Source organism: Dromaius novaehollandiae, chromosome 22 (genome assembly GCF_036370855.1).
Source record: "Dromaius novaehollandiae isolate bDroNov1 chromosome 22, bDroNov1.hap1, whole genome shotgun sequence".
NCBI classification, from domain to species: Eukaryota; Metazoa; Chordata; class Aves; order Casuariiformes; family Dromaiidae; genus Dromaius; species Dromaius novaehollandiae.
The window spans coordinates 8129914-8152698 of record NC_088119.1 but is presented as its reverse complement, the minus strand read 5'-3'; the positions used below and the strand labels follow the sequence as shown (position 1 = coordinate 8152698).

The 22785-nt window shown below is 50.1% G+C and overlaps 1 protein-coding gene across 5 annotated transcripts in view; it reads right to left on the bottom strand.

The window, feature by feature from the left end:
* The window catches only part of KANSL1 (KAT8 regulatory NSL complex subunit 1), a 108758-nt gene extending 87320 nt beyond the window's left edge, over positions 1-21438 (bottom strand). For 3 of the 5 annotated variants that reach the window (XM_064524528.1, XM_064524531.1, XM_064524530.1), the window contains exons 1-2: positions 21377-21438; positions 20269-20419 (exon numbers count right to left, since the gene is read on the bottom strand). The gene's annotated coding sequence lies outside the window, so the exon portion shown is untranslated. Of the gene's footprint in view, positions 1-11086; positions 11236-20268; positions 20575-21376 lie in introns of those variants that run through there. The other 2 variants (XM_026099413.2, XM_064524529.1) reach the window with 2 other exon arrangements.
* Positions 21439-22785: the final 1347 nt, after the last annotated feature.

The window sequence follows — 22785 nt, the reverse complement described above, 5'->3', positions numbered from 1 at the left end:
AGAGAGACAGTTAGACATCGTGCTTATAGGAGATAAAAACAAACAAGACGGGGCAAAAGCAGTGAGGCTTAGTGACTCGATACTCCTTTTGCAAACCACGCACGCGCCACGGTCAGGACAGCATCCCCCCTGCAACCACCAGCCTCACCCCGAGCAGAGCCATCTGCGTACCAGGCAGGTAAAAAAAGTAGCAATAAATAAGCTGGTCCTCAGGATCCTCCAGAGCTTTTGCTTATAATCGTTATTGTCATCTTTCAGTCCATCCACCAAGCGAACAAGCACACTTCCAGGCCCCTAGAAAAGGTTCGTCTCTGGTCACATTCAGCCTGTCATTCAACACCACCAGCTCACCACCTGCATCTCTAAACTCCTTGAGCTATGCCTACAAAAGGGTTTTCGCTACTTCTGCTGCCAACCAGGGTTCATAAGAAACGACATATTTGAACTAGAAACTGCAACAGAGACGAGGCTTCAGAGGAACGAATCTCCATGTGCTCAGACTGCTAGTGGCTAAAGCAAGCCCGCAACCCCACACCTAGCAAGGCAACCCCACTGCTTCCCAGAAAGCCGTGGATTTTGAGAAAGCAGCTTCCCTAGTGTACATGAAATCTACTTTCCCAAAAGCACATTTCTGAACAAGCCAGGTGGTTTTGCGCTAGCTATTCCCATTTCTCTTTCGAAAACATGGATAAAGATTAACCCACATGCCCACCATGACGGAGTTGCTCTACATTGTGACTGTAATAGTAAATCACTGTCCTAACAGAAATAACTAAAAACGTTTTATTCATGTATATTTCAACCTTTCCTTTTCCCCTAGGTGGCAAGTTTCTGGTCACTTACTTTCTTGACCATGCCAGCAATTTTTTTAATGACTTTTTTTTTTTTAATGCATTCCCATAGCCCACAGAATGGACTACTGTAACAGTGCAACAGTTATTTTTGCTGCAAAAGCTATATGGTACTTTCATAAGCTATTTCAAAGTCATTTCAATAATAAGAAATTGCCCTGGTCTCTTGCCTGATATACCAATTCTCCAATTTCACATAAATTTGCATAAGCTTGTTGTAACTGTTCGTTAACACACCCCAATGACTAAATTAATATACCATTTTGTAGGAAAATGGAGAACTATCTGGAGTCTGAAGACACTGAATGAGCAAAACATGACATACAGTTTTGTTTCTAGCTTCCTTCAGCTGCACCACAGTTGCTCCCCAGTGTCAGACCAGCCACCTAAGCCAATCTATAGAGCTGCTTTTAAATCTCATTTGTGTCGACTCTTAGAGCACTCCTTTGCCCCCTCTATCCACCTTTTCCTCCTCATGGACCTTCAAGGACTTGACAAAGAGATCAGCATCCTCCTCCTCCTAAGCTGGGAATCAAGTGTTTCTCTGAGGTCAGGCCACGAGCAAGGCAAGCAGAAATCCCAGAGCTCCCAAATGCAGCTCTGGGTCCCACCTGCTAGTAATGAGAGAAATAGCAGAGTATTGGTAAGTGCTGGCTTCTGGGAGGATGCAAGATTAGTAGAGACGAAGCCTTTTTTCAACTGGTTCCTTAAAAAAACTACACACAAAGGCCACACGACTGCACTATATGCCCATCCCTATCCGCTCAACAGGGACCACAGACAGACCCTAGAGCTCAAAAACACTAAGTACCTTTTAATTTTTTTGAAAAATCAGAGGCAAGTTAGAGAAGCCAAATCCACATGCACACACCCATGGAGGGAAGGCCTGCAAGACAAGCTCGAAGTTATTTTTTGAGTTTGGTTTCTATGAGCACGTATGTCGTCCAGCTGGCAGGCCCATCACCAGGTCCACATCCAGACCAAGCTACGGTCTTGCTCTCTCTCTTGACAAACTCATGGTTAGCCGACACGGAGGAAGAAGACAAGGAAGAAAGTCAAAAAAGATGCACTCGGAGGAACTGATGGCAGGGAAAAGAAAACAAAAAAAAGATTTGAAGATATTGTAACAGAAGCAGAGACACTAGAGATGATTTCAGACCTCGTAAGTCTCCTGTTAACAGAACTTAACTTATTTTCTAATACGACTATACGCTGTCCTTGCTGAAAAAGCATACTGCATGCCTAAAAATTTAATGCACACTGCATTGGAAAAGGCTTTCAATCATCATTCGGGTTCATAAAGACTGAACATGACCCTTCGGCAATAAAAACATGAAGATCGCAGCGCTCTCAGGGAACTTTCCACTTGTAGCAAAGACGCCCTTGGGAGAGGAGAGAGGAAGAGCGTCAGAATAAAGGGTTTCCCTCTCTTCAGCCTCCTACCAAGACCTTCACTAATGACACACATATATTCAGACTTTTTCAAAAGATCTGCTGTCAGTTCTGCAGAAACAAGCCCGTCTATCTTCCAAAGCAAAACTCCAGATCACTGCACTATGTTACGCTTACCGCTGTAACACCACAAGACATTGACAGCTGCTTAAGAAATACCCAGACTGTAAAACAGCAGAAAAGTCTGCACTTGGTGAGGAATACAATGAGTCTTCATGAACAAACTTGCACCGTATCATAGCTGTTTAATAGCTTACCAAGCCTGAAGAGTACCTTTAATTTTAAATTAATTTTTAAAAAATAAAATTGTAGGTCATCAACTTAGTTTTATTAGGAGCAAAAGCAAAAAAAACAGAAGAAAAACTTTCATGCTACCTTTTCCTCCAGTTTAGCAAAGTCAGTTTAAAAAGAAAATCCTCATATCAAGCTAGTGCAACCCTGTTGACAGGCAGCTGTCTTAACTTCACTTTCAGTGGGATGGACAACACTTAAAATACTCTGAAAGTCTGGAAATCCTCCCTTAAGAACAAGGCTTTGTTCCAGAAGTTTAAAGATGACCTCCAAAAGTTGTTGGGTGGTTTTTTTTTTTCCTTTTCTTAAAATAGTCCTTAAAAATTGTCTGTTCATGTGGCAGACACAGCATGGTTTCTCAGACACTGAATTAGACCTCTACCGTTATACACCAGATTTGGAAAAAATATTAAGGAACACTTGTTTTTTGTCCCCTTTGTTGAAGTCCTATTACAGTATCAGTAATTTCTTCCTCACAGAGGGTTTGGGGCTGTGGGGGGAACATCTCTTTTTGGGAGTGAGTAGAAGAAATACAGAAAAGGAAAAAATATAGACACAGTCTAAGGTTCTGAGAGAGTTTTGCCAATTACTCTAAAAAGTACCCAGGTGTTCCAAGTCTTTCGCCTGCCTTCAGGACTCAAAACCACAATGGCAAGTTCTCCCCAAACTGGTATCGCCCATCAATACTATCAAATTAAGGTAAGCACCCGCCGGTCCCCTTTTCTGGTGTTTCTTTGCCAAGGGTCTACAACTCCAAACATTGAAGCCGACGGGCGTATGATCGGCAGTGGGAATAGAGTCCGCTGAAATCCTGCTGGCAGTCAGTTGTCAGAGTAAAAGGGCGACTCGAGATTATCGCTCCAGTTCAACGATCACAGGGTGTCTGCTGCAGTGCCATCTCCAACCCTGCCCTCAGCAGCTGCAGCGGGATGCCTGCTGCACATTCCTCCTCCTAGGTTTCTCAGAAACACACCCAAGAAACCTCTTCTGCGAGGCCAACATGGAGTTGACAGTGTTTTAAAATAATACTCAAAAGCCACATGCACGTTCCTGATTTTTTACTTTAAAACTAGAGCACTGCCAAAGCAGTTTGCGTTAATTAACAGAGGAAAGATGAAAGACTCTAGTAAGCAGTTAAAGACGGTGTAATCACAACTCGCTCATCTTCGCTCACTTCCTGAGGAGTGCATGCAAGGCAACCAAAGGAGGAAAGTGGCTGAGCCTATTCAGGCGAGTGGCTTCGCCCACAATTCCACGTGAACAGCACCAACATTCAGATTCTCGCAGTGTTTTTGGAACACAGACCGGGGGAGGGGGGGAAAGATGGATGAAGCTGAAGCAACGATGGGAGGCTGGAAGATGTACAAGGAATGGGTCCAGTCACACTATACCCTGGAAGAGCTATCAGGTCGCAACACCCCTGGAAACCAATCCTTTCAGTATACTGACTTACGCAGCACTGTTTTTGAAACCCAGTTTGACAACTAAACACTTAAAGGAAAACTGGGTTTCCAAGCACAGCAACGTGGTGCAACGCCTCAGAAAACAAGCCAAAGCCAAATGTGGAAAGTTCTGCTTTCTAAAACAACAGACCAAGCAATCGGGCACCTGTGCTTCCAGTAACGTTCATGGGGAGATCCGAAAGAGAGCTGCAAGTCCTGGAAATAGGAGGTATCAATAACCTCTCTTTTGCCCACCCCATCTAAACTCTCAAAGCACTTTCAGCTTTCTTCCAAAAGGGTCTTCAGACCCTTCCGCTAGCACGTGTCTCAGCACAAAAACAGGAGTCACATCACCACTGCTCTTCTCCCAAACTCCCAAGACCTTTAGCTGCCTGGCTCAGTTATCCTTGCCTCCAATCCCTCCCAGCACCACTCAGCAGCAGCGTTCCTTTTTTCGATACCACATGCACCTTGTATAAATTTATATTCCCTGAATTACAATTTAAACCCTTGACGTTCGTATCCAAAAATTCCTCCGCATGCTGTTTAGTTTCATCACATGCCAAACCACATTCGGATTACTCTTCGTAGACGTTTCGAGGCCTCCTTACTTTCCCAGATCTCCTCCTACAAAGCACTTGTCCAAACCCATTTCAGCCCATTTCCCCTTTTCCTAGGGCTTGTGCTAGAAACGAAGATAGAAGAGTTTACATGTGATCATCCAGAGACTGAAGTTCTCAATGCACACGTGAAGGATAACCTCAGCTCCACATCTCACATGCGAGCCTCCCTTGCCTGACTACACGACCACCCACAAACTCCTGGATCCGGTACGCTATGTCCCACCCAAAGCACAGGCTGCTGGAGAGCAGCTAACCTCCTCCTCAGGCTAGGATGCATGGCTCAAGGTGCCATTGAGTGAACTGCAGTGAAGGACAATCTGCCCCGAAGGAAGTGAACATTATACCAATTCCCACTTCCCCTCTTTTCCCCCGCCAACAAATTACAACACAGCCAGATCTTGAATCCATGCGGTTACAAATGCATTTTAGAAAAAGCCTGCTAGAATAAATTCCCTATACACTATTTCACAACTGAAATACATCATCTAAGCTTCTAAACTCAGCAGTCAAACGGCTTAAAATGCAGGTACTTGGCATACAAGCTAAAACCCTGAGCCTCAGAAATACTTTCTTATCCAAAAAAGGCACATCTATTAGAAATCACACATATTAGACATAATAGATTCTCTATGTGCCTTTTGTATCATCTTTCAATGTTTTGTAGTTGTAAGACAGATGTTTACCAATTCAGAGAGATACGCATGAGAAGTAACTCTCAAAGCTTTAATTAAGAAAATGTGACAAGTACAGGATGACAAACTTATTGATAAGCCAGCTATCACGTGCAGTTTGGCAGACAATGCGCTTATAGTGACCTACATTTGGGAAACAGGCTTTTTTTAATGTTAATTTAAAAAAAAATGTTAAGAACATACAGAAGAATCACAGATTTTTAAAATATATGAACAACTGTCTTCCACATATGTTAACACAAAAGACTTGCACCTAGTCTCTCCGGAAAAAATAAGGATTTTAACACTAAAAGCCTCCCAGGAGGTGGTATTTCTGCTCTGGAGCCATTAATGAAGATATTATGGAACTCCGTTCACAGCCTTTGTTTCCAAGCAGAAGCACTCCTGATTAGAATAAAAGCTCTCCCTTTCCATTTGCAGGTCGACAAAAACAGCAGGGTCTTTTGGTCAGCTCTAGAAACAGAAACCTAAGGGCCTACATTATACCTCAACTTGAACCTCCGTATCTCCGTTTTCTTCAAGTACGATTTTCTGTTGCGCCTGTGAATTCCTACTGGATATAAATAAAACTAATCAATTGCATAATCTGAGGTACAGAAGCTTTATCAATATGATGTCAGAAGGTAAAACAAAAACCGTAAAGCAAGATTATTTGTCATTTCCTAAATCAAAAGTCTGGAAAGTCTGATAATTACAAGCAAGAATGTCTTCATTTGGTAAGTGAAGTAGCTGGAGGAAAAAATAACCACTGCTTTTAAGTTACTCCTCAGAACAAAGTTACAGTCTGCAATCAAATAAAATGTGCTTTAAAAAACAACAATGGGACATTTGCAGAAAGAAGCAGCCTGACAAAGTACTAACAAAGACAAAAAACAAGCTTTAATTGTGAAATCCATGTCTCCCCCCATCCAGTATCAGAGAGGTTTTTTTGTTTTTCTTTCGCATAACATGGGCAAGTTGCCCAGGAAATATGAAAACCTGAACTCAGGACTCAGACAGCAAGTTCAACAAAAAACAGAGTAGTCCCTTAATTCTAAAGGCATATTTTCATTCACTGGGTACTATTATACAAACCTTTGCTCAAAAGCATACAAAAATTATCGCCAAAATTTTTAACCCCAAGTAAACGACACTACCTTAATACTTCATATTTTAAACCACTGCATGAAAACTATCACTACAAGTAGTCTTTCAGAGTGCCTCACGTTAATCATCCATGTCCTCGAAAGGAAACAACAGAGCACAGAGGATCAGAAGTAAGTATCCCCCGGTCACTAGATCCCTGCCCAGCCCAGTGGACCAGCCTCCTGCTGAGTTAAACTCCGTTCAAAATAAGGCATTTAATAATACAGTTCTCCAGGATACATACATTCAGCTAACTGCAGACCTCAGCTATTTTGCTTCTCAAGATCTCACAGGAAAGACAACAATCCACAAAGACTGTCACGGCAGCAACTAAAAACAAGACAACACGGACTGCAGAACCGAGATACTCGATTATTAGAAGATGATGTCCAACCCCGTATCACAGGCTCTTTTTTATGGCCTGTGATACAACACGGACTTAGCTTGCTGTTTCTCGTTTAGCGTAAGGCAACTCAACTGTGGCCTTTCCCATCAGAGCCTCTGTCACTGCAGAGCTCGACAGAGTTACAAAGATTTCAGAGAGGCTTCGTAAGGTTGGACAGAGCTGAAAGTCTTTGAGGTCCATCTTCTGCTAACTTGTCTGAGGCCTGGAGAAGCTCTCAATACAGAAGCGGGCATTTCAGTTAAGCTTTTTTTTTTTTTTTTTTTTAATAGCTTAGTTTCTTAACACTTCCCTTTCCACTACCTCTACAAAAAATAAGTTTGCAGCAGCAGATCTGACGAAGGAGCACACAAAGATGTGGTCTGTTCACACTGACAGCTACTCCCATTTCCTCTCCTTAGATGTGATTTTGCTATCATTTTCCCTTGTTTATGCAATAAACAGCACAGTTTCACCATTAATTCAGATGCTGCACTGTCAGAAATCTGCCCTCCAGAATTAAGTCTTCGTGACTATTAGCATATCCCATTTCATTGTTTGTCTCATTCTCTAAGCTGAGTTATAGCTTGGCAGTCATCTGATTAACAGTGGTTCACAAAAAAAAAAACCTCAAAGCAAGACCAAAAAAAACCCCAAAAACCCCTACCTCAAAACGCACACACTTATTTTCTAACTTTCTTTGGAACCTGAACAATAACACCGTCCTCCTCTAAAAACACTAGTCTGAACTCAGACTGAAGAGGACATAAACAGGGTATAATGGAATTATGTTTATTGAAGTACTGCATCACCAGGACTTCTGCTGATTTGAGTATGACAACTCCTTGCCCAACTGAGAAGAAACAGAAAGCCTTTATTCCAATTTAAACGATTTGTTATACAAAACCGCATCCTTGAAGACACAGCTAAACTGCTATTTACAAAGCTGGAAAGGATTCTCAAATCAAGAAGCATTCTGAAGCATTTTTGCTTTTCATTCCAGATAGACATTGTATTCCTGGAAGTTATGAGCAGGGACATGGTATTTATAAAATGCAGCAACGGAAACGGCGCTTCTCAGATCACCTGCCATTCTGACTGTCCAAATGTTAAGAGGCTCTTTTTAATAAAAACTATAAACACTTTGAACATGAAGGCATACGTGCAAAAGTTGCACATTATTAGGTCTAATCACCGTGTGATCCAACAGAGACATTTCCACCAAATTAAATTCCCATTTATATATAAGCTGCCCCACCTGTTTCACATAGAGTCTGGTTTAAAAAAAAAATACAGAATTGGGTGCTGTTAAATGGGGAGGGGAAGAGACATCACTGAACTTGCACTCAAAAATTAGTTCCCAAAAATATTAAGACTCTCCCATCAGAAGAGGAAAATGATAGGAAGTTTTTTGTTCAGTTGAGGTGGGGAGTGCGAATCAAAACACGTGCTCCTCTCCCCGCCTCCCCAAGCCTTTACACTTCTTCTGCACTGCTAGGACCTAACAAGTCTTCAGGCCTTATCTCCAGTTCACTATATATTAACTCTTGTCCTCCCTGGAAGGCTCTTCTGCGGTTCCTAAGGACGCACAGCACACGCTGTCTAGGCAGAAAAAGGGTGGAGTGCTGAAACTCCAGAGACAGTCTTTGTTCAGAGTGTTCATTAGATAATGGCAGTTGCATTCACAAAAACACAGCTATAAACAGGGCAAAAGGAAGTGACTTTGGTCGAAGAACTGCTCAGTTTTCACCCCTGACTTTCATGATGCCAGAATTTCACCGGTTCTCCAGTTACCGTATGATCTCTGAAGACAGATGAGACTTGAACATGAGGGGGGGCGGGGGGGGGGGGGAGAAAGAAAGAAAGAAAGCAACACACACACACATACACAGCCACATCTGTCCAGTCATCTGCTGCTTTATCATTTATGAAGAGGGAACACAAGTCATCCTCATTGCTAAATCATTACAAATCAGCTATAACAGTATCATAACCAAGTTCTACAATTAACTGTACTTGCAGCATATCAAACCATTAAGCCCCAACACAGCTGTGCTACCTTGGCAGTACGGTTACAAAAAACATGCCCTGCCTCCCACGCCAAAAACACCCGCCCGGATCTCGGATCTCGCCTCTGACAATGGCCAATCGCCGATACCCGGGGAAGCACAAGCAAGCTTCCCGGTATCCTCTGCCAGGCTCAAGCGATCTGCGGCTCCGGGGCTTCCCCAGGTTTTACAGCCCCTGTATCAACTCTGCTTCAATTTTCCCTTCTCTGGTTTCAAAGACTGTTGACTTCTCAATTAAAAAAAAAATTGTGGTTAAAATCAATTAAATGGCATCGCTATTCCATGTGGGCATGAAAATGCAAGAGGAAGAACGCGCTAAAGCAAGGGAAGAGACTGAGAGGTTCCTCTATGAAAACAAAGACTATAAAAAGGACAAATGTGGTTTAAAGAGAAAACGCGCATACGCAACCCTGTAACTGAATTCATAACTATGGTGGTGGTTTAGTCGTGCACACACACAAACTCGTAACACCTCCGCCGCTCCTCCCCCCCTGCCTTTAACATTCACATTGTCAACAGGACAGTGCCACAGCCGGAGCCCTCCCGGCTTTCGTAACGCCAACTCCGAGAAACGGGCTTCCACCTGGCCTTATTTTTAGAAATCACACTGTACGCAACACATGACATGATGTAACTGCTAACGCAGAAACGGCCCAAAACAGTTCAGAATATAATGGTCAGGCAAAACAAATAATAATCAAAAACAACAAAAAACCCAGCAGTTCCTCCCATAGCCCAGCCAGTTTTACTGAGAACTACAGTTTGTCATTCAAGCACATTTTATGTAACAGCCAATAATCTATACTGCCTGTTTTGATCCACCTGCACACAAATTTAATTAGCAGAAAGATTACATTTCACTGCGTTAGAAGGGTCTGCTTCTTGGCAGAAAAAATAACCTTAGTTTTCACTGAATTTGTCTGCTACGTTTTTTTCTTTGACAAGACCCTCATTTACATCCCGAAGCGGCCAAATTTCTCTGCAGCCAGCACCAAAAGATGCTAATCCCACGGGGAAAGCCAACGCGCTTAAGGATCGCTAAAAGCATTTAAGGCGAGCTGCACTCTTTAAGTTTGTTTTGAGAAAAAATAATTTCGGATTGGCAGGAGCGTTTTTACGAATAAGCGGCCAGGAAGTAAATACTCGAAAAAAATGGTTTAGCAGATCAAACCCGCCTGGAAGAACTGAAGCGTGCTGTACGCCGGGAGAGAGGGCGAGCAGGGCGGCGGTGACAGCCGCGCGCCCACCGCGCACCGGGGCGGCCGCGGAGCCCACGGCGGGGCATTTTCCACGCCGGATTTCGGGACCGAGGAGTGGGACGGGGCGAGCTGCTCGCAGGCACGCGTTTTGCAAGATTGAGGTTATGCAATTTTTTTTTTCTGTTTACTTTTAAAACTTCGCGTGTGCACCCCCCCACCGCCTGCTCCCCCCTCTTCCCCCCCCCCCCTCCCCGCCGCCGCCGGGCGGGTTTGGGAAGCGCCGTCTCCCGCCGCCGCCGCCGCCCCGGGGAGCGGGGTCGGGCCCCGCCGCCGCGCTCGGCCCGGGCCCGGCGGCCACGTGAGGGGCCCGGCCCGGCGGGACCGGCCGCCCACCGGGAAAGGGGGGGTGGGGGGGGGGGGTCAGAAATAGGCCGCGCCGAGCGCCCCGCCGGAGGTTTCAGTTTAAAGTGGCGCCACCACCCCGCACCCCCCCCCCACCCCCCCGCCCCGCCGCAGCCCGCCGAGCCGCAGCACCGGGCCGCGGGGCGGCAGGTCGAGGCACCGCGCGGCGCCCGGCCGCCGCCAGCCCGTCCCCCCGCCGCGACCCCCCGCACTTTACCCGCCGGCGGGGCCGGCCGCGCCTGGCACCGGGAGCGGCGCGGGGAGCAGCCTCCGCCGGGCCGAGAAGTTGGCGCCGCGGCGGGCTCAGGGGGAGCCGGGGCGAGCGGCGCTCGGGGGCGGCGGGCGCAGAGGGCAGCGGTGGGGGCGAGCCCCCCGCGGCGGCCGCTCCGCCGAGGCGGCCGGAGCCATTTAAAGTTGCCCGCTGCCCCCGGCCGGGTGCGGGTGCAGTAACAAAGGGGCAGCGGGAGGGAGGGAGCGGGCGGGCGAGGGAGGAGGGAGGGAGGGGAGGAAGGAGAAAGGGCAGCGGGCGGAGGGGAGAGGGAGCGGAGCGGCACCTACCACGTGATGGAGCGCAGAACACGGTCCGGGCGGATTCGGCCCCGCACAAAATGGGCGCAGTTTGCAAACAAGCCCCGGCCGCGGCGAGCGGCGGCGCCGCAGCCGGCACGGGCGCCGCCAGCCCCGGCCGCGGCCCCGGCGCCCCCCCCCGCCCGCGCGGGCCCGCCCTGGCCGCCCCGGCGCGGGGGGGATGGGCTCGCCTGCTTCTCCCGCGGCGGGCGCGGAGCGGCGGCGGCGGCCGCAGTCCCGGCTGGGGCGGGGGGGGGAGAAGCTGCCCCCCCACCCCCGGCTCGGGGCGCGCCGGGGAGCCGCCGCGGCGAGCCCCCCTGCCGGGAAGCGGGGCGGGCCCGGCGGCGGAGCGCTCGGCGGCGGTGCCCGCGCGGGGCGCGGCGGAGCGGGCGCTGCGGCGCTTTTCTTCTCCCCCCTCTCCCCCCCGCTCCGGGTGAGAGCGGCGGCGGCGCGGCTCGGAAAATGGCGGCCGGGCTCCTTCTCTGCCCTCCCCCTCCCTTTAATCGGAGAATGCACCGGGGGGGGGGGGGGGGGGAGGGCGGGCGCCGCAGCGCCCCCGCCGGCCGCCGCGCGCACCGCGCCCGCGCCGCCCGCCCGCCCGCAGCCAGGGGGCCCCGCCGAGCTCCCGCCGCCACTGCGGCGCAGCGCCGGGCGCCCGCCGCGCGGAGGAGCTGCAGTGCGGGAGGGGCGCCGCGCGGCCGCCGCCCCTGGGGCCGGGCGGCGGCGGCAGGGGGCGGGGGCGGCCGCGGCCGAGGCGGGCCCGCGGCGCCCCGCCGCCTATTGTCCGGCCGCCGCTGACGCTGCCGCAGGCGGCGGCCCCCGTGCAGGCGCCGCCGCCGCCCGCCAGGGAGCGCCCGCCCGCCCGCCGGCGCGGCGCAGCGCGCAGGCGCGGCAGCTCGCCCGCCCAGCGCGCCGGCCCCGCTCAAGGACAAGGTTGCGCAGGGCCGCGCGGGATGCCGGGAAGTGTAGTCCGCCCCCCCCCCGGCGGCCCCGCGCGGCCACGTGCCCGGGACCCGCTCGGCCCCGCGGCGGCGACACCGCCCCCCTCCCGCCCCCCCAGGCGGGGCAGCGCCGAAGCAGGGCCCCCCGGCGGGGCCGGCCCGGAAGGGGGGCACCGGATCCGCGACGGCGGGGGGGGGGGGGGGGGAGGGTCTCAGCGGTTCGTGCGCGAACTTTGAGCATTTGACAGGGTTTCTCCCACCCTAACTTTTTATTATTATTATTATTACTATTTTTTAGTATCTCCACTGCTGCTCCACGCAGAGCCTCAGCACCCTCCTGTATAGGCTTATCTCACATTCATAACGCCAGACTCCTGAGCACTATTTTTAAAAATTCCTCCTCTGCTCCCGCTACACGTGAAAATATTTAAAGCCAGAAAAGCGTTGAGAGGCGTCAGTGCGAAATAAGAACCTGGCCGTACCTGTTTTGGGGACATTTTGCCGTCCTAGCCCCCACAGCTCTGTGCACCGCGCGGGTGAGTCTGCATGCTTGCAGGAGCAACGTACCGCGAACACTAGCGCATACGTGAATCCGCAGCCCCTCATGTCAAAGGCTATGAATAGACTTTTTAGCAAACGCAATAAATAGATGCGGAGTTGGAAACCTTGGGAGTGTGTCATCGGCAGCATAATGGAAAAGGCTCCTCGCTCCGATCGTAAGGATACTCCCTTCTCCGCCTCCTGCCCGCGGCCCCGGAGCCCCTGCGTGACAGACTCCCGCTCACTAGACACGCAGGACTACCCAGGGGCAGCAGAGCAGAAAACAACCACTTTGGGACTGCATCAGCCATTTCACCTCTTTGACCTTCAGCTTTGCCGTTTGCGAAGGGGTGACACTGATCCCTCTCCTGTCAGAGTGGGGGAAACGAGAACACACGTTCACCCGACACATCCAAAGTACCACCAAACTGCTGAATACTACTGCCAAAGGCGCTCTCCCCCCTCAGGCGGGTCCACACGTCAGTTTTGATTTGCTGTCTTTCAGCTAAACACGCTACTTTCTCCTCACTACAGTCACACTGCCTCTACAGTACCAATGCGGTTATGCCAGGGTGCTTTATAAAGGCTTTATAAAGGCGCTTTATAGCATCATCATTTGTCTGCAAAGGAAGAAGCTACAACAGCGTATGCAGTTATATGCTGGCATAGAAGAATACCTGCCCTAGCGAGTCAGGTTTAAAGCAAAATAAAAGTTGTGTTGTTTCAACTGCAGAGAAAAGCCAGACCCCAGAATACCACCGACTCCAGAGCGGCACGGCCAGGCGGACCGGTACCGAGCTGGACTAGTTCCTGATCTGGGTTTTGCAGCATACTTGGACAAGTTTCTTTCCTCCCTTTGCCACAACTTCTATCACTGTAGAAGGGGGAAAGCAACGTTCCCTCCTTTAAAAAGCATTTGGAGACGCACAGATTAAAGACGCTACATAAGAGCTACCATTACTCCTTAAAATCCAGGGTATTGCTTAACAAATCACATCCTGTAACTCTCATTGCAACTATTTTTATCTACCCCAGAGGGTAGATACTGTCTGCATCTCTGCTGACCAACAGAAAGGGTGAACATTTAGCACATACTTAAATGTGGTTCAAGAGAAGGGTCCAGTTCAGGACAGAGGACAGGCCAAGGCTGTATTTCATATGCCCTGGCAGAGCTGCACACAGCCAGCTCTGCTCCTGGGCACGCTCTGCCCTTTGCGGTCACAGTTCTCCCCTTCTGCCCAGCAGATTCCCTGTTCCAAATGGACCGGTTACGCCTCAGCACTTCCACGCAGAACCCCAAAAAATTAGTCCAGAAACCTTGAACTGGGCTTTAACTTAAAGATGAGACAGTGCCAAGAGGGACATCAGGACTGTGTGTTATCAGTGAACCCATATGCAGTAGAAAACTGGATCACACAGAGAACAGACTCCCTTCTTAAGGGTAACAGAAATACTATTTCTGAAAGAAGGTCACACGACGAGCCTGGAGAGCAGCTTCCTGCCTTCTCCTGATCTGTTCCTCCCCACCACAGCCAGACAGCTTTTGAGGAAACCGAGACACTGGACCAAGGTAAGATCCTACAACAGGTTATCTGATTTTTAAAAAACAGCCTAGAATTCAGTTCCATTAAAAAACAGAAGCAGCAACATGTGCATTTATATACTAAAACAGTTGAGGGAGGGAAAGGCTTTGGCAATCAGTTGTGGAGGAAGTTAAAAAAAGTCCTGTGCAAGAAGTTTTAATCTTTTGTTCATTCTGCATTGCAGAATTTTTTGCTAACCAAAGAAGGCCCAACCAAAAGTCCAGATCTAGCTTGACAGTCTAGTAGAGATCTGGATTTTCTTGCAGCACAAACCTACAACTTGCATCAGTCAACGTGATCCGGAGATGATACAGCAAAAACTTCTGTTCATTCTAAAACAATACGACTTTGGCCTTTGACACATGCCTTATTATATCCCTTCCAGGCTCCATTTTCCATTCAAAATACTACTGCAACATCTTCTCCAGGCCACCTCGCCACTCATGACTGCTTCTCCATCACACTGAGCACAGGCCAATGACCTTGATTTATGTCTCATCTGACAGCTTCCTCCCAGGCTTTCAGTAGACAGCCCCTATCCCCTACTCCACCAGCAGTACCAACCTCCCTTGCCCAGGAGACCCTGTTTCATTAACTACTGTTGTGATGCCCCATACGAACGAGAGGAGCTCTCAGCGCTGAATCCATGTGTTTTTATGGTGCTACCCTTTAAGTCTTTCTTTGAAGTCACCTTTACCTATAAAACTTCACAAACACACAAACCATAGGGTATAGTATATGGTGACATAGGTACTAAATCAATCATACCTGACTGTCACCTTGTTTTTCCCACACATACTTATTGTCTCTTCCTATTAATCCTCATGACTTTGATTGTTAAACTCCTGAGGCAGATTTACAGCTTTTGCTTTGTGTGTATGTACAATAACTATACACATAGATGTACATACATGGGGAGAGACATCTGAGCCTGCAAAGAAGCTAGATCAGTTTGAGAAGCAACCCAAAGGCAGAGAAAGCAATGACCAAAGTGGCCACACAATAACAAGACTCCCTACAGATGCTGCTCCTGGATACAACTTCAATTTTTGCACCCTGGTTTGCCTCTTAATTAGATATTCTAACAAAAAGCAGCAAATTCAAATATTGGTGGCCCCTGAGGCTTCGGAAGATGCAAGACTTGTCTGATTTAAGGCTAAATATAGATAAGCTGCAAGAACAACAACAAAAAGACCTTTGCAGTCATCACTGCTCTTCAGATACTCCTTTTTAACATTAAAGAAAATGTACAGTCACTTTAACAAAGGCATCCCTTAACTGCCTCAGACACAGCACTTTCCAGCCGGCTATTCTGAAAATGTTCACCAAAAAGGAAAGAAAGAGTGCGGAGCCCTGAAAGAGGAAGCAGAGCTAATTTAGGTAATTAGTCCAGAGGCTGGTAACACTCCCCAATCCCCATGTTAAGATCAGGGAGGCATCTATTCTACTGATGTATCCCAAACTCTAGCTATAATGGCGACCACTGGTCTGCCTTGGGGACCATCAGATCAATGGATACATTCCAATTTGCTTGATATAGCCAGGAAATGAATATATTATTCATTCAAAAAGCTGAGTGATCCACATAAAAAGTAACACCACTTGTTTGAAAACCACACTGATGATTTAGATTGAGTCATTTGATGTAGTCAGTCATAGTTTCAAGGAAAACATGTGTTGCTTGTTCTCATAGCGGAGAGTCTACTCCATAAAATATAGGCACTTCAAGGTCACCATTTTATTGTTATCCAGACTAGTAGGGAAATTATTTTCATCTTTTGTGGAGTCAAGGGGCATCCGTTACTAGTAACATAATTATAAGCTATTTTAAAATCAATTACAATTTCAACTGTAAAACATACTTATATGGTTTCCATGGGGATGGGAAGCTGGGAATGTAAGACTATTTAATGAAGGTAACAAACCAACTTCACCACTGTATTTTTGAGTCACTGCCAAAGAAGTTGGTCTCATCGTGCCAAAAAGTACTCAAATACTCCACGCTGTTGCATCAGACCGATTCCAACAATGTATGGTACTGCATGTTTTACAGAAGACCTAACTTCTCCAAGTCTTTCTGGGAACTTCTATTTGTAGCAGTCGGGGGAATATAGCGAAGTGCTTTCCGGAGAAGAATAACAGGCTGAGCACTCACAGCAGAGCAGAGCTCTCAACCGTAAATTGTCAGGCCAGTGGGGAACTGATAGCCTGGTTTTATCAGCTCGCAGAGCAGAAGGTAAAGCATCCAATTCTACATTTATGTGGAAGTAAATGATATGGGGTTACAGCTAAGTTGTCAACAATGTTATTGTGTTGGCTTAGATCCATCCAAAACATACATGCGAAGCTGTACAAAAGGTGTAAAAGTAAGTCTCAGATCTGATCAAGTTTCTTGCATGTTTGCTTAAGAAACACAATGACGACAGAAATTATGGGGACATTTCTTTAGGGACTTGCATTAATGCAGGTTGGTATGTTTTGTGCAGAGTACGGTATATGATCCCAGACACTTAATAATGCAAGTATTAAAGGGGTAAAAAAATACATAAATGAGCAACAAAATTATAAATAAAGGTGATAGCACACTTTAAAAATTGCATTATTTCCATTTCATGTTATGAGTAGTTATATCATGAAGAGAAAAAGGAAAAAAAAACACAAGAGAGAAATGTTATCTTGCACTAACTGCCGAGAACCCCATGTCCTAAAAAACCACGAGACACAGGCCAAGTTTTGAGGACAATGCTTTCAAATCTCAACACTGAAATCTACCTTACAGAGGCTTTATAATTACAGCACAGACATTTTACCCCTGTGCTTCCACTGTTAGTAGTAATGCTCAGTTCCACTGCATGGACGACAAATAGTTTAAGAAGTTCTCACGTAAATAAAAGTTAGAAGAACTAGTTAGGTCTCGTTAGGAATCCCAGCGATTTGCAACAGGTGTGGTGTACAGTGCAAGAAGTATGGGGGTGGGAGGAAGACCAGATTTATACCTACTGCACAAATCAGCCCTGCTTTCCTCCTGTTGCAATGCCTTAACATACTTCCCTCTATCCTGGGCCAAGGGAACCACAGGCCATGCCTGAGGCTCGTGGAAAACCTTTGTAGGTTTGACTGACTACAAATATTGCACCTCTCACTCCTCTTCCGAGTCAACGGCAAATCTGAGAACTTCCAAGGACAGCCTTCACCAATGAAAATGCTAAAATTTATACATTAAAGCTCTCCCTCCGTCACTAGCAAGATTAACAGTGGTTTTAAAAGCCTATATTCATGATTCATGGTATAGTCTTCTTTTTCGCACCCCCATTGGTCTACCCAGCTCCACTAACAGAAGAATTCGTTTCTATTTCTGATGTCCCATACTTACAACAGTTCCATTGCTGTTTGGATTACCAGACTATAGGAAAAAATTACATCTCTTTTTATAACTGTTTGTAATTCAGTTTTATGCCAAACTATAGGAGCAGTTTAACCTGGCTGAAACATAACCAATGACCAGTGTATCAGAAAGTTTATTCACTCCTTTGGTCATGCTCAAGTCTCACCAGCATCTTGAGATCACAGCTATGCTACGCAGGAGCTTCTGACACAATCAGCAATTCCTAAAGCCCCAAGTTTCTGTGCTTCATGCAGATTCCTCGGTCCCTGCCAAATCCACCTGCCTTTAAACCCTCAGCAACATAGGAAGACACCAGAGACCACAGGTGGAAAAAGTCAAGTCCTTACACGCTATCTTTCTTAATGATGCTTCCTATGGCAAGACCAGTGCAGGAGAACTGGTGCCCACATCACCCTGCAGATGACTGCTGGGAGATGGCAGCAAGAAGAGGGAGGCAGCGGGTTCCCCATTTCTGCTACCACCACCACCACCACCGTGGGGAGTCACACACCGAGAAAGAAGAGGAGCATAATTTGCAGGTTTCTTGCTGTGCCTGTTAATAGTGAACAATCAGGCAGATACAATGTACCTGCTCCTCTGCTCCAAGAAATCCTCCCTCCCCTCTGGGGAACTGCAAGTAAAGAGCTTTATAAAACTTGAGGGCTATAACAGAGCATGTTGTCTTCTTCTGTAACGAAAAAATCATTGCAAACTGTGACAATAGTATCAGATGCTAAAGCATGAGCGCAAGTCAGGGATGCAGGATACAAAAGCATTCAAACGCTTACTCAAAGGTTTAAATCAATGCTTAAATCAAAGGTTTAAAGCTGTTAGACAGCATAGGAACAGAAGATACACTCATATGTTCAGGAAACATGGTCTGACTGTATCCACTTCACAAGAAGCCAATACCTCTAAGCAAAACTGCTGAGAGGACAGGAAAAAGTCGGACATGACTACTGCCTGCAGATCTTCCTTGGTACACTCTCCAGCAGCCTTTGGCTAGCTATATGCAAACCACTGTCACAGGCACACCTCCCTCCCCTCAGCTCTGCCAGCTTGCTGAAAGCAGAAGGGATCTGGTGTTATCTTCCTGTGTGCCCACTTCTGATCCACTCAATTGGAAAAAGCAGGTGTCTTTAGTACCCCTCCTACAACCAAAAATGAGGTTCTCTCTCAAGCTGGCAGGCGCAGGTCCAGGCTGCACAGCACAGAGAATACCAGCAGCTTTTCTAGCCATCAACATAAGGATGACATTGTCTTCCAGTTTCACAACAGCTTAAGCACTTAAAAATTTTACTTCCCTGCCCCTCCTCCAAGTTTGCGAGACTGAAGCGCAAGGCTAATTAACTCATGTTTTTAATCAGAACATTTGGTTGCACAGAGCAACGCTACTTTCAACTGCAGTAGACCCTCATTAGTTGACATATAGCACACTTAAGATGTTGTCAGCCCTATGATTTAAGACGACACAAGTATCCATGCAAGTGTCAGACTTCATACAGCCCTACAGTAAACGCCTGTTTGGCCAATACGTTGATGTATGGCACTTTTGAAATAGGGACTGATTTCCAGAAAAGCAGTATGCTGACCTCCTATCGCTTTCAGGAGGAGCTGTAGGAACACAGACTTCCGAGAAGAAAGCGTTCACATTTAGTGATAACCCCCAAAACCTGTAACAGAGAGCTTTATTTTCTTAAAGCCCACACAACAACTTACTGTTATTATGTATACACAGAATAAGAGCCTTTACTGTTGTGTTAGCCAACTGGAGATCAGATACCAGAGCAGATTTGTCTAATGTCAGTGTGAAAGGATTGAGTAAAGATTTTAGGTTTTCATATTACAAAAGAATTTGTCTAAATTCAGGCCTCCGTAACTGGACTGAAGTCAGGCTGCTTTGGCTTGTAGATCTATGAAAAAAAGGGAAATATCCTTCCCTTTTGTGTTTCATTTCAGGTTGTATTCAGATTCAGGTAACTTGATTATTATACCTAACTGCTCAGGACACTGTTCTGTTCCTGTAAGGACATTATGGAGATAACACGTGACTTCACAACAAGCATCAGCAAATCCTCACAACCATCCTTCCCAGATACAGCAGCGCTACGGCCACTTCACACTTGGGGACACCAGAGGCACGGGAAGGCGAGCAGATTCACCTGTCCAAGAGAGCTTCCGTTTTCATGGGACAAAGCCAAGTCTATTAGGCCACACTAAAAGGTATATGCTCTTGAAATGATAAATGCACATATAAAGCAGAGCATGTCAGCAGGCAAAGAGAATCTGAGGGCTGTAAACCTCCATTCTAAGGATGCACACAACAAGGGAACAAACAGAGGAGATCACTCTTTTTCAGGGCAAGTCATACCTCTGCATCTAGATGCTGTATATAAGGACAGGTAACACCAGGAAATACATACGTATACCGCCAAGAGGAGGCTGCACATCTTCTCACTACATACGGGCATTAGAACCGTTTTTGAGAGAAACGCTCTGTACATATGAAACGAATCCACCTTTCAGCTGCACTCCTGAACCTCCATTTTAAAGTTAAACATTTGCCAAGAAACTAGTGCAGGGGACCAGACTCCTCTTGTACCATCAGAAACTAAAATAAAGCCTGCGGATACAGTTCAGCATCGCAAACTCAGGTAGCTTTGCAGTTGGCAAAATTCTGATATTCTGACTTACAATGGACGAGCAAGGAACGGGAGACCTTACCTTGCTGGACATCTTGGTAAAATCCATCCTCACCGACCGCAGGACACCCAGCTGCGCAAGGAGGGACTTTGAATCCTTCCAGCCCCGACGGAGTCCTGGTAGGTCTACAGGTTCTTTATTTATTTATCTGAAGAAGTGGAAAATCCGGGATCTGCAAAAAGAAAAAACAAAAAGAAAACGTAATTAGAGGAAGCAAATGGAGACGGCCCAAAGACGGCAGGCGACCCACGGCGGCCCTCGCGCCCACTCTTTGCCTTCGCGGCTCCATCTCGCCGCTTGCTCGACGTGCGGGGCCGGGGCGGCGCAGTGCCCACCCCCCCCCCCCGTGCCCCCCCCCCCGCGGCGGCGGCCGCGCCCCCGGGCCGCCCCGAGGGCAGCGCCGGGCCGGGCACCGCCGCCGGCCCCCGGGAGCCGCGTCCCTCGGGACGGCCGCACCGGTTGGGGGGGGGTGTCTGGGGGCTGTCCCCCCCCCGCCCCGAGCAGGGGGGCCGCGCTCCCGGATCCTTCTAGAAGCCCCCCGGGCCCGGGATGCGCCGGGGCTTCGGTTTCCTTCGGAAACTGTTGGGCTAAAATGGAGGCTGGGGGGGGGGGGGGGAAGGGGGTGCTCCCCCGCCCCGCTCCGCACGCAGCCGGGCCGCCGCCGCCAGCCCCACCGCCGCGGCCCCGGGACGGCGACCGGCAGCCGCGGGGAGCGCGGCGGGGCGGAGAAGAGCTGCCCCCGGCGCCCCGCGCCCGCCCGGGCCCTCGGGCCGGCCCGCCCCCCCCAGCGTGCCCCGGCTCCCAACTCACTCGGCGGCCGCGCCGGCCGCCCCCTCCCCCGCCTCGGCCCGGCGCCCCGGCCCCGGCCCCGCCGCCGCGCCCGGCCCGCGCCCCCCGCAGCCAAGTTGCGGGACGGCGGCGGAGCGGGGGGGGGGGGGGGGAGCGGGGCCGCACTACTTGGCCTGGCGCTGCCCGCGGGCAGGAGCTCGGGGAGCGGCGGCGGCGCCCCCCCCCCCCAAGGGAGCGCGGCCGGCGGCGGGGCCCCCCCCCCCCCCGCCCGCGGCGGCCCCGGGCCGCCCCCCCCTCCCCGGGGCACCGGCCCCGGCGGCTCCCACATCCCAGCACCTACCTGCACAGCTCAACCAGCCTTGAAGTGGGGACCTTCCGCCCTCCTCCCCTCCCATTGGCTGCGCGCGGGGCATGGGCCCGCCTGGTTGGACGGCGCCCCGTCAGTCAGCGCCGGGGGGCGGGGCGGGCGGTGATTGATGCTGGTGCTCGGCTCGTCCCTGCCTCTCGCCTGTGTTTCCCGGAGAGGCTGGAGCCGGGGGGGGGGGGGGGGGGGGGCGCGGGGCACCGGACCGCCCCCCCCTCCGGTCCGGCCCCCCCCTTCCCCCCGGGCGGCCCCGGCGGCAGCTCGCGGCGGGCGGCGCGGGGCACCCTGTTGCTCTCGGCATCAGCCGCTGCCGGGGGGCCCGGAGCCGGGCGCCCCCCGGGGCTGCCCCGCGGCCCGGCCGGGCCCCAGGGGGGCGGCGGCGGTCGCCGCCGAGCCTGTCGCCGCCGCCGCTCGGGCCTGTCCCCGGTGCGACCGGCGGGCTCCGCTCCGCCACCGCCTGTCAGCGGCTGCCCCGGGCAGGGCCCGGCCGAGGCGCGGGCTGCGGCGGGCGAGTCGGGCCGGGCCTCACGGGGCCGAGGCCGCTGTGGACCCGGCGCGGCCCGGCCGGGAGGCCCCGGGCGCTGGGCCGCCGTCCCGGGGGCAGGCCGGGCCCGCCGGGGTGGCAGGGCCGCCGCGGCCTCGCTCTGGCGAGGGGACACGGGTGACACGGGGCTCGTGTCCCTCAGGTGACAGGACGGTCGTGCCCCGAGAGTGACACAGGCCTCACGTCCCACTGGTGACACGGGCTCGTGTCCTGCAGGTGACACAGGCCCACGGGTGACACCGGGCGCCTGTCTCGTAGGCCCCAGAGGCTCCTGTCCCACGAGTGACACTGGGCTCATGTCCCACAGGTGACAGGACAGTCATGTCCCACAGGTGACACCAGGCTCCCGTCCCATAGGTCCCATAGGCTTCTGTGACACAGGACACGCAGCCAGCGATGAGGAAGGTGAAGCAGCGGAGGAAGAGCTGAGTGTGCGAGATGGGGATGAAGTGATGAAGAGGAAGGACTGGGAGGAAGCACGACAAAAGTGCACGCAATGAGACAGCCCGGGAGGCCGCTGGGGAGCCTGTTGGCTGCAGGAGGGTAGGGAAGAGCCATTTCTAGCAGCTGTAGGGAGTTTTAGCTCCCCAGATTGCCGGTGGAGCCGAGCTGCACGCACACAACAAGCAGAGGGTCCCAGGGTGGGAGGTGCAGGGAGAGGGAGCCAGGAGACAAATGCTGTCACCTTCACGCAGGATCTCCGTGCTGGAAGGAGCTGCTTGGCCACGATATGCTGCCAACACCTTCTGTGCGTGGCTCTCTGACCCCAGCTAAAACGATTCTGAAAGTCTTTCCTGCCCTTCGTTCTCCTTCAACAAATGGTTCAGATTTTCACCTGAAA